This window comes from Nyctereutes procyonoides, unplaced genomic scaffold (genome assembly GCF_905146905.1).
Source record: "Nyctereutes procyonoides isolate TBG_1078 unplaced genomic scaffold, NYPRO_anot_genome, whole genome shotgun sequence".
Taxonomy (NCBI): Eukaryota; Metazoa; Chordata; class Mammalia; order Carnivora; family Canidae; genus Nyctereutes; species Nyctereutes procyonoides.
The window spans coordinates 17,242,035-17,254,144 of NW_026575024.1; the positions used below are offsets into that span (position 1 = coordinate 17,242,035).

The window sequence follows — 12,110 nt, forward strand, 5'->3', positions numbered from 1 at the left end:
CCTGGGCTGCCCTGGCCCCATCCTCAGAGGGTGGGAGGAATCCAGGTGCCTCTTCTCATCTGCCATTCCTCCTTCCAGTCAGTTGAAAGACACACCACTTCCCCCCTTTCCCCCACTGCAGAGAAAGAGGTGAAATTACTGTAAAATCATGCAATGTGGCTTTGTTATTATGAGGTGAGTCTTATTAAAGGGTCCACCTGTGCCAACCTATGGGGTATACAACACAGAAGGCATCTATAAATTTGGCTTATTTTGCATTTGAAGTCAGAATGAACCAACGTCCTTGTGTTTTGGTACTGTTCTACTGCTGTGTCCGGGGAGTACAATTGTTTCTGAGGGATTTTTTTTTTTTTATTGAAAACTCAATTTAATGACAATATTTTGGAAGGACTTTCGAAATAAATAATGCCCCCACCCTGCTGGCCTTGATTCAATTCTTTCCAATTTTCTTGTTCTTGTTCACCTTGAGGTATTGTCAACATGCTTTACATTAAAATATGCACATTGCTTCCTTTTCTGCTCCTTCCAAGGGGCTGGATATCCCATTTATTTCTGAAAGTCTATATAATCTCTGTTGTAATGCTTAATGGTTGTATACTGTTTCATCAAGTGAATCACCCCATTTCTTAAAATCTATTTGTAGTCATTTAAGTAATTCCAGGTGTTTTCGTTTTTGTTTTATTTTTCCTCTGTGCATCAATTAACACCTCAATGGAGTTCTTCCAACGAGAACATTTTTATTCTATTGAACCAGGTTATTTCCTGGGATAAATTCCCTAGGGGTAGAGTTGGTAGGCCAAAGAATAGGAGCATCTTTATGGATTTTTCTTAGTGTGGCAATATTGCTTTTGCAAAAAAAAAAATATATAGGTTTGACAGTTCATACTGGAAAATCGCAGCGTATGGATGTACTCATTTTCCAGCGTTATGTTCACCGATTAAAATTTTAATATAGCATAATTTAGTGAATGAAATAATGAAGCTATTCATCTTATGCTAGCTGTAGGATGATACTCTGTGCATATGAAGGTGAAAATATGGATTGACGCCCCCCGCCGCCCCCCAGAGGTCTCCTGGGTTGGTTTCCTTGGTCAAAGCACAGGTTGATATCAAGGTCTTGACCTCTAGCTCCTAGTTAGCACATAACTGGTAGTCCTGCCTGCACCTAGACAGGGAGCTCTAGTGTGAGATTCTTTCTCCTGGGCTGTCCTGACTCTAGATGGATATCTACATGCCCGACATTTGTCATCAATCAGATCTTAGCTTGAATGCTGTCAGGCCTTCTCCCAGATGATGTCCCAAGGCCCCGTGCTACTGGGTGCTTTCAGGTCACCTTGTCCCTTGTTCTACATAGTACTTATCATGCTTCAAAATTATATTTTTCCTTTATTCCTGTGCTTGGTAATTTTCCATCTTGTCCTTTAGAATATGAGCTTTTTGAGAATAGGGGCATTTTTTTTTTTTTGTTTGGTTCCTGGTTCACAAGTGCCCCCGGGCTCAGTCAAGGGCTTGGCACAAGTCCCGAGTGTGCCCGAACACAAAACCGCCTGCATTCGGCTGTTTTGACCCACGCATTTGGTCATATCATAAGGCTCAACCTTAAAATACTTGTTGAATGATGGATGAGTGAATGAATTATTGGCCTCAGCAGGAACTCATTTCATCTCCATAATGCCATGAACACTTAAGCTGAAGATCAACAAATTAGGCAGTCATGAACAAAACAACCAAGGGGGGAAAAACATCTTAAAATCATTTACACTGAGTGCCATTAATATATAAAAGAAACCATCATTTCAATTGTATTAGGCTCATATATTTGCTCTTTTGATGCCATAAGATTGATTTCTGTGACGCAGTGGCTTTTTTTAGGCCTTTGAGGCACTCACTGAATTTGTGATTTCCTGGGCTTTCCCCCCTCCCCTAGAACTTCATCACACCTCTTGTGTGGCGGCCTCACACCCTGGAGAAGGAGCCCACCAGAGGGTGGACTGTGTCCGCCTGTGCTCTCCCCAGCCCTGTCCACACCTTGCAGGTGCCCGGCACAAGGCTGGTGAGCAGATAATGGGAAGAGTGACTGTGGCAGCTAGTGGAGCGCTCTGATCTTTTCACACAGACAAATGGAACCAGAAGGCACTTAGCTTATTCTTCCTTTACGTCACTCATTGTGGAGGAGGAGGTGCTGGATGCCAAGTCCAGAGGCCTTTGGGACAGAGGTTGGGATTTCCACGGTGAAGCATTGTTGCCTTTGTTTAGAGGGGTGGCCAGGGTTTATTGGGACAGTGGTTTATCCTTTGTGGGCTGTGCATCCTGGGCTGGAGTTCGGACCGAGGGACCATCACACTGGCCATGTTTGTCACTATGACTCAGGAGCCACTGCTGCTTCCAGAGCCTTCATCTGCAGCCCTGGCTGTTGTGTGCTGGGTGATATGCAGGGTGGCCTCCTTCATAGTGTGTGTTTCCTCTAACCTGGTCTCCTTTTATTTCACCTGGAGGAAACCTTTGTGGGATATCACTTTTTTTGGCAACCATTTTTTTTTTTCCTTTTGCCTTTAGTTGGTGACAAGCTAGAAGCTGGGCCCTTTGAAGGTAGAAGTCCCTTCACACATGTGGTCTCATTTAGTCCTCTAATTGTGGCACTACCCCTTGGTTTTATTTTAATTTATTTTACAGCGAGGAGGGCAACCACAGCCAGGTTGAGAAACAATTGTAAGGGGTTAGAGCTGGTGTCCAGCCTGGGGCTAGTTTCTGCTATTTGAGCCATACTCAAAGGGCCTGAGGGTTGTAGCTTTGTTGACACCCAGTATCATGATGGTATAAACAGAGTAGAAAGGGTCTAAATTGTATGCAGAGCTCATGGAAGGTCCCTGGACCTATGGCTAACTTGCTTTTTTAACTCATGCTTCCCCCCACCATTGCTTCCTGCCTCTCTGGAATGGAGTACTTACTATCATTCAGGTTCCCAGAGAAATGAATTTAACCCTTTACACACACACACACACACACACACACACACACACACACACACACACATCCCTACATAGCTAATGGTAACCAAGCCAAGTAAGAAAATGAAAGGCAGAGGACCCCAGGGCAGCAGCAGTCAGAGGAAGCCTGTCACCCTGGATGTCTGGCCAAGAACCCATGTGAGGGCAGCAAACCAGAGCATTTGGGGGCAAGTGTCTTCTGAAGAATGACTCACTGGCCTCCCAGCGCCCCTTTCCATGACTGAGCAGGATGGTTAGATACTTTAGGATTGAAATATTTGCAATTGTGAAAAAAACAAAAAAACTCAACAAGGAATATGCATAAATCTTGCTTCTTTTAGGGAATGGAGACAATTTGAGGAAACTAAACAAAAGTGTTCTCAAGGGCTAGGTCTTCTTCCAGGGGATGGAGCTGCTGTCCTAATTGAATTTCTAGTTCCTGGTTTCCACATCAAACAGGTGGTGTGGGCTGAGGGGCAGGCAGCTGGCCTGGACATGTCACAGAAGGAAAACCAGCCTTGGGCAGATTTTTCCCCAAATTTTCTTTACTTCTCTCCAATTCAGAGACAGGAAAGAAGTCTAGAGCCCCAATGCATGAGTTTAAATCCCAGCCCCATCTCATCCCAGCTCTGTTGACTTTGAACATCAGCCTCTCCCAGCATCAGCTGGCTCATCAGGGAATGGGAATATAGGATTAACTACCAAAGACTGGTGTGTGTCCAGAGGATTAAATGAGACTGTGTGCCGAAGTTCTTAGAATGAAAAAAAAAATGTTCTTAGAATGGTGCTCGGCTGCTTGCCCTGGAAATATTTGTTAAATAACTTGCTAAGGACGTTGGGATTTCCCAGGTAAAGAGGTAAGAGATGGTTAAGGACTGGCTGAGTGGGACTCCTCTGCAGAGGGACACTGGCGGTTTCTCCCCATACAGTCCTGTGCCAACCATAGGGAAGGGGACAGAGGAAATATGAAAGTGGGTGCTGACATGGGGACTTGGGAAATTTGGGTCCTGGTGTCCATGCTAGGTCAGAGTCCCTGTGTCCCCTCCTGCATCTGCCTATTGGTGAGCCAGGAATCTGGGGGCAAAGGATGAGTTAGCCACTCCTTCTGGGGCTTAGCCACCTGACTACATGGCATCATTCATTCAGAACTTGGGCTGTACTGGGTTTGGGAGGTTACAAGGTTGCTCTGTGCCCAAGGGTGCCAGGAGCTAGATGGGGGGCCCCTCTGACAGTATCTATAGCAGGTACTTGCACCATGCCAAGCGATGTCTGTCTCTCAATTGGTGTGTTTATGGCTGGCTGGCCAGTGGTTCTTGCATTATCCTGGGATTGTGAGCATCAGTGCTTTAGAAGATGCCATGTAATTTGAGCGTAGGTAATATCAAATTCTTGGGGCGACACAGATCAAAATGAAAGCAAATTGGAATTACTTAATTCTAAAGAGCTGTTTATTGAGTTGTGATAATGTACCTAGGTATACGTTAGATTACTCTGTAATTGAGATTTCGTTCTGTTGACAATCCAGGCCCTCAACTTGCCTGTTCCGGACCAGTGCTTACAAACACACTCATTCTCTCCCCATTGCTGGGTTTCCTACTGTATTTGATTTCAAGATGTTTTTGCTTATCCCAAGGACATAGGTGCCTTCAACCTAAGTGAGGCAGATGGGTCCTGATGAAAATTTGCATAAAAATTTGTTGTTGGTCTTGATTTTTAAATCCATCTTCCAACTCCATATAACAACTACCATGGGCTCAGAACCCTCTTATCAATATGTGGATTCGTGCCCAGAAGAAATCTAATACTGGCACTGTGAGTCATGTGTTCTGAATTCAATACTGATGTGACCTCCTACCAGGGCAGCTTGGGAGGACCAAGAGTAGGGATTTTTGGATATAATCACACCCGAGTTTCAATCTCAGTCTTGGCCCCAGATGTCTGGGTGACTTTAGGTAAAGTGTTCCCTCTGGGCCTCAGTTTCCTCATCTGTTCAATGGGGGGTGAGTGTATCTAATTGTATCCATTATGAGAGGGAGACAGCACATGTATAGATCCTAGTACAAAGTGGATACCCACACAGTTGCATCTATTAGTAATCATATTTTGCTATTAAGGGGTACTGCCTAAGTACACTGGCCATTTTTCTTTGTCCTGCCTAAAAGGACAATAACCTGTATGATAGAAATTTAAGTTCAGCCATCTGAAGGTCTGTCTCTGAAATCAGATTGAGGTCATTGCAGAAATGCTTTATTATGTTGCATTCATTCATTCATTCATACATACATACATCTTATTCCAGTATTTAAAGGTCTCCTGAAATTGCATCAGATGCGGCCTCGTTGAGCCTGCCGTGGCAGCAGTGGATAAGTGTGGCTGCTCCATTCTGGGACACGGTTGACCCATGGCCACTCAGCCCATTTTGCTGACATTACTCGTCTGGTTTCTGTAGGCATTTGAGTTCACAGCTTCTGGCTTAGAGATTGCATGGTTGGAGTAGCAGACTTGTTCTTACGTTCGTTTGTTTCATGGTTTATTGAGTCCCAGCGATGGGTCAGATAGTGTGAAGAACCATGCAAACCTATAGTGCACAGTCATTTTAGTTTGTGTTAGGTACCTACTGCACCCTCTTACCCTGTTGATAACAGTATTCTCTGGGGGCTGTTAGCATGCCCCTTTTACAGATGAGGGCACAGACGCTCAGAGAGGTTATGTAACCTTCCCAACATCACACATCTGATATGTGATGGAGCCAAGATTTAAAGCCAGGCCTGCTAGTGTCTCAGGCTATGCTCTCCCTTCTGTTTATTTCTTATAAGATTCAGTATAGTAGCCCTGTAATCGATGGGAACTGAGGAAATAGAGGGTGAAACAGTTGATGCCATTTGAGAAAGTCCTAGAAAGTTTTTCTAAGTGCTCTCATCTGAGTGGACTCCTCAGCCTGGCAGGCTCTTGAGCAGGGCCAGCCTGGGGCAGTTTTCAGACATAAATGGGTGACATGTTTGAGGTGGCAAATGTATGTCAGGGGATATATTCTGAGTCTTTGCACTAGAGCAGAGTTGGAGTTTTATTCTGTGGGAATGAGGGGGCGCTGATGAAACCCCCATCTATGGTCCATAGACCGTAGTGCACACTTTCGAGGCTGGACCTCTGCATCCATCTGTTCTTCTCTTCGCTGGTCCTGTGACCAGCGGGAAACCATTGGCAGGCAGGTGGCTGTGGTAAAAGGCACAGCCTATGATTGGAAGAGGAGTGAAGATTGGAGCAAACAGGGCAGGAACCCCTAGAAGCAGACTTGGCAGGGATTTGAGTGCAAGAGGTTTATTTGGGATGTTGGGAGATGAAGCCAGGAGAAAGGACCATTTGAAAAAGGGCATTTTCAAGCAAATGAGCATTGTGGACATCTGGAGCTCATTCCTACTGGGGAAGCCAAGGATTCAGTGTAGATTCCTAAGATGTGAGAGAGTTGGGATATTTGTACCCCAGCCTGCACCAGTGTGTGATGGAGGGCTGCCCGTGGGGTGTTCATATCCTGGTACTTCAGGCTTGTTGCATAGGACAGAGGGGTCCTCCTGGGGCTTTGGAGAAAGCCCAGCCATTGAGATTCATATATGACAGTTGGAAGTTGGCCCCTACTTACTGAAAAAAAAAAAAAAAAAAAAAAGACTTGAGAGAGGGAAGTGTGGGATCCAACAGCATATGGATCCACATGGACCTTGTGGCATACGCAGGCTTCCGATATCACCAAGGCTGGTGGCCTGTGTCTCATTAGTGACGGCGGCCATGAAGGGCAGCTGTATGCTAGGAGAAGAGGCAAAGCCAGTACCCACTCTGAGTGTTTAGCTTGGGCTGTCACAGGAGCTCTTCAAAGGCTGTGTCACAATTGGACTTGGAGCCTCCATCCCTCAGAGGCCAGGAGGGGCTGGCCGGGAGGGTGGGGGAATGCTCTATTGCTCAGCAGTCAGAGAGTGGGCTTGGGGTTGAAGAGCCTGGGCTGGAGTCTGGCCTCTGCCCTATAAGCTCTCTTAGTCTGCCTAGAACCCTGCCATTATCCACCATCTCTGTTGGACCCAGACCAACGCCCCAGACCAGGGGTTGGCAAACCTTGCCTGTACAGGGCATGGTAGTCAATGTGTTCAGCTTCACAGGCCATACAGGCTCTGTTGCAACTATTAAACTCTGCTGTTGTAGCAAAAGCCATAGAAAATGTGTAAATAATGTGTGTGGCTGTGTGCCAGTAAAACTTTACTTACAGAAGCAGACAGGGGTCTAGATTTGGCTGCCAGGCCAGTTTGCCAGTTATTGCACAGGACTAAACCTTCCCTTCTTTCGGTTAGATGACTGTACCAGCTCTTTACCTCTCCTGCTCCTGTGCCACTGACATCTATTCTTTATGTGGCAGCCTGAGTGATAGTTGGAAAATGAGTTTAATTCCTGGCATTTCCTTGCTCAAAATCCTCCACTAGTCCTATCTTGAAATAAAATCTGAACTTCTTAACATGGTTTCTAGATCTGGCTCCTCTCTTTGTTTCCTGACCCCCCACCTCCTGTATTTGTCCTTTCATCCTCTTCTTTAGCCACACTGGCCCATTCCTCTTCCTTGAACCACACCATGGTAGTTCTGAGCTCAGGACCTTTGCACTTGCTGTTGTCTCTTGGCCTAAAATGCTTTTCTTCCAAATAATTACATGGCTAATTTGTTCTCTTCATTCTGGTCTGTGCTCAGACATCAGCTTCTCAGAGAGCCTCCCCTGAGTACCTTATCTAAAAGAGCACCCCTTCCTCCCTCCTGTAACACTGTACCATTGTTCTGGTTTGTGGTTTTCTTCCCAGCTCTTATCACTGTCTGCCATTGTCATTTACATCTCTGCACTGCACAATCTTCCGAAGGCAGAAGCTCTGTAGGTCTTGCTTCCTGCTGGATCCAGGATACCTGGCATATATAAAGGGCTCGAACATTTGCTATATCCAGCAACATTCTCAGTGCTTCCTTCACAGGCATGCAGGAGCATTGCAGATTCCTCCTCACACCTTCCTTTTCCAAGGTTCTCATTACTGTTGGAACCTTAGGTTTCCCTCCTGTCTCTGGGCACGTTCCATCCTCTTTAGGGATGCCACTTTTTATCTTTTCCTTTGAGTCTTGTTTTCCTTTACTTTATTCTTTTTCTTTCTGGCTGTGGAGGCCGTAAGCTGTACCATTCCCTGCATTACCCGTTTGGCCTTTGTTTGTCCTGCTTTGTGGCAATTTTGAGGTCTCTGTTGACCTTCCCTGGCTATGGTACTCATCCAGTCGACCATGGGGCCATTCTGATGGTCATTTAAGAAACCGGCCTTCTTCAGTGCCGGCCAGTGAAGGCTTGTCTCAGGGTGAGCCCTCCCCACTCCCCACTGAATCCTGCCTACTTGAGTGTACCTCCTTCAGCCCATGTCTCCAAGTCTTGGCCCACCTCCTCCCCCCATGCCCATGTCTGACCTTGGCTTTCTGGAAACATGCTATGCAGAGAAACCCTACCATCTCCATCTTTTTTGCATCCTTCATGTTTGGTAGGAAAATATCCTGATGCTAGGGTTCTTAGTTTTGTCTTTCTTCAGTCTTAACTTTGATTAATGGTTTGCATTTATTTTATTATTATTATTATTATTATTATTATTATTATTATTATTATTATTTTACCATGGCTGTAATTGGCAAGAACACCTGGATTGCAGATCAGAGGTCTTGGGTTCAAATCTTGTATTAGCTATGTGAATTAGGAATGTTACTCATGACTCTCTAATTATAAAAAGGAATAAGCCCCCTAGATTTGAGGGGGGGGAAGGGTCACAGATGTGTTCATCCTGTGTAAACAAAGCGCCGCCTGTATGTTTATGCCTGTCTTCATCAATCTTTATCAACCCCACATTTGCCAGCTGCCCAGTCTTAGCCCCAATGCCCTCCTCCTTGCATAACGTCACTGCTAGCTTTTCATGGGAAGAGAAAAATGACAGATGGGAAGAAAGTGGAAAACTTAACTTGAGCATATGTGTGTGGGGGGAGGCGAGCCGGGAGAAATCTATGTATATTGTATTCTATATGGGCACAAAGACCAGCTTATTTTTAAAAAAGCGTAAATGTGGATAAATAAAACCTGACAAGTATTGGTTTCCTTGAATTATTTTGACTACTTTATCAGCTGCATGCTGATGTGTTGCGTTAACACTTTTAACGCATTTGGAAATTAAATCAAATGGCAATTGCATTAAATCCTCATTCGCTTGGAACATTACCCTCCTGTGTTCAAATGGAAGAATTATCTGGGGTATGGAATGAGTTGGAAGGTCTGTAGTTAGCTGGCATTTGTAGACCATTGATTGCATGCCAGACACTGCCCTGGATATTTCACAGGAGGTTCTGTTAAATCCTCACCTGCTCCCATGTTTCAGATGCAGATGCTGAAGCCTGATTACCCAGCCTACTTAGAGTCTCACTGCCTAAAATCTGTCCTCTTCCTCCTGTAATGGAGACTTTTTTCTGTCTCTCCTAATGCTAGTTTTCCATAATGTTGTATTCTGTGGCAGACATTCATGGAATATTGCTTCTGAGAACCTAAGTTTCAGGTCCAGTTAAACTCAGTTAAACCTTGGGCTCCAGATTTGGAAGGGATGCTGTATTTTTCTGTGTTTCTGCCCTAAAGCTGAATTCCCTTCTGAAATGTTATGTATGGCCTCTGTCTACACCCATCATCGGGATTTATTCTGTCCCCAGGGGATGTTTGGCAATGTCTGGACATTTTTAATCGTCACACCTTGGAGGGACTGTGTGGAGGCCAGAGATGGTGCTCAGTGTCCTATGAAGCACGGAACAGCCTCCACAGCCAACAGTTAGCCAGTCTCAAGGGCCAGTTGTGAAACCCTGACCCTCCCCACTCCCCATGTGATTATCTGTTTATCCCTGATGCTCTGCATTTCATCCGAAATCCTGTGTGCTTCTGGTCGCAGTGGAGGAGTGAAATGTGGGAGAAAGATGGTAGAGCTAATTATGTGTCTGTGAAGAAGTGATTCAGCTTGTCTGAGCTACAGTCTCTGAAAAATTGACATTGACCTCTGGTTTACGGTAACTTAGCTCTGTGGCCTCCCCTCTCCTATTTCTCCACTAAATACCCATGGAGACCCAGTAAAAGGAAAATGCAGACTATCCATTGTTGGGAATGTGAGTATCTCTGGCTGTCAGGTCAGTGAAGCTGCTGTGTGTGCACCAAACACAGGAGCCTCCCCTTCCACTGAGTGGAGCTGTGATTCAGAGCAGCTGCGTGACCAAGGACTACATTTCCCAGCCTGCCTTGTTTTCAGTGGGACCATGCGATTCACTCCAGTCAAAGAAAAGTGAGTTTAAGTGCATTCAGTGTAAGGGTGTTTAAAAAGTAGGCAGTTATCTTCTACATTCTTCCTTCCGTCTTTTGTTGGCTGTGTGAGATGACTCCAAGCCCGTAGTAGGTAGGTGGGAGAGGTCTCTGAATCACCTTGTGGAAAAAATTTGCCTGCCAAGCAGGCTTGTTACTGAGGCAATAATAACTCATTATCCTTTCAGTAACAATAATTCATTATTGTGTGAAGTTACTATGCCTTGGAATCTGTTTGTTACAGCAGCTAGCATTATACTGACTGATACAAGCTGCATCAAGGGACGTCATTAGCAGCCTCCTTAGACCTATCCTCTTGAACCAAAGCTTTTTCACCTATTTCTGAAGAAATGAGAAGATACTTCTTCCCTCTCCCACTCATATTAGACCTAAAGGTCTACCTGATGCTGGACAATTAATCCTTTTTTTCAGGTGTTGCTTTTTTTTTAAAAGTTAAAAGAATATTTTTCTACCCATATTTTTTGATGTATAGTTTATAAATTCTGGAACAACATATGAAGGCCAGAATTGTTTGTTGATGTTAAGGAAAGGGGGTGGGCATGGCCTTGGCTGTGGCCTGTGAAGCTCAGGAGCAGTGGGAGCTCAGGCAAGGTCTGGCCACGTGGGACAGCTTGGAAGCCCTACCCAGAAGGATGGATCTTATGTTAGAAAGGAGTTCAAGGACCAGCGAGAGCCTTGTCAGCTGTATCACGGTGTAAGACCCCAGCCACATGAGAGGGAAATGAGAGCAGAGTGGTGGGGCAGGGAGTGGGCTGGGGCTCTGACCCCATGAGGACCTGGGACATTAGGTAGACCTGTCCAGGTGAACAGTCTGAGTCAGCCCCGTTGGCCAGGGGAGCTGTCATTACACCCGGTCTTCCCCAGCACACATCTTTCCAACCAAGTCAGTCTATCTCCCAGTGGAGCCCAGTGATTTCAGCTGGGGGTGGATGGGATGGAGAGAAGAGGAAGAGCACAGCACTTGGCACTTCAAAGCAAGCACCATCAGCCGTTTAGAAACGAGCTTCATTGTGGCAGCATGTTTAAATATTAAAACAAACAAAGCTGGAATATTAGTGAGATGCAGGTACTAAAAAGCAGTATTTTAGCAGTTGGGGGGAGCAGCAGGTTCTCAGTGTAATCACTGTGGTTCGTTATGCTCAAGTCCCATTGTTTTTAACCACTCCCCCCCCCCCCCCCCCGCCCCATATCCTAGACAGGAGACATCCAAACCAAGGAATTCCAAACCAGTGTGAGGTTTAGCTTGGAAGTCAGGGAGCTTCCATATTACTGCAGGTTAAGCTTTGAATGACCATTTCTTTGGGCCTCTGCTTCCCTCTTTGTCATAAGCAAGGGCTGCATTATACAGGTGGGTTTCAAACTTACTGCCCCCTGAAACAATAGGATGCTTTCCATATAAAATGTGGAAAACCAGTGATGCGGCTCTGTGGAATCATGGGGCTCTTAGCATGTATAAAATTTGTTTTGCCACCACCTGGGCAGGTGGATTTCTTTGCTTAATTAAAGATGTTTTTGGGTTTATTTGTTAATGCATATGATCTTCTTCTGGAAGAAGATCTTTTACTTTTCTGGACCCTGGTAGCAGTGGGGCTAGGGTTTGGCCTCTTCTCTTCTAAATGAAATTTGCTTGCATCAGCTTTTCATTATTAATCAGAATAGCAAGTCTCTTGCTTTCTATGTGTGTCTAGAGGCAGATGTGACTCACAGCCCAATAAATGGAACTGCT

General features: G+C 45.3%; 1 protein-coding gene across 3 annotated transcripts in view; it reads left to right on the forward strand.

The window, feature by feature from the left end:
* PTPRT (protein tyrosine phosphatase receptor type T) overlaps nt 1–12,110 on the forward strand; it is a 1,038,801-nt gene that overhangs the window by 378,118 nt on the left and 648,573 nt on the right. The gene's annotated exons all lie outside the window — the stretch shown is intronic.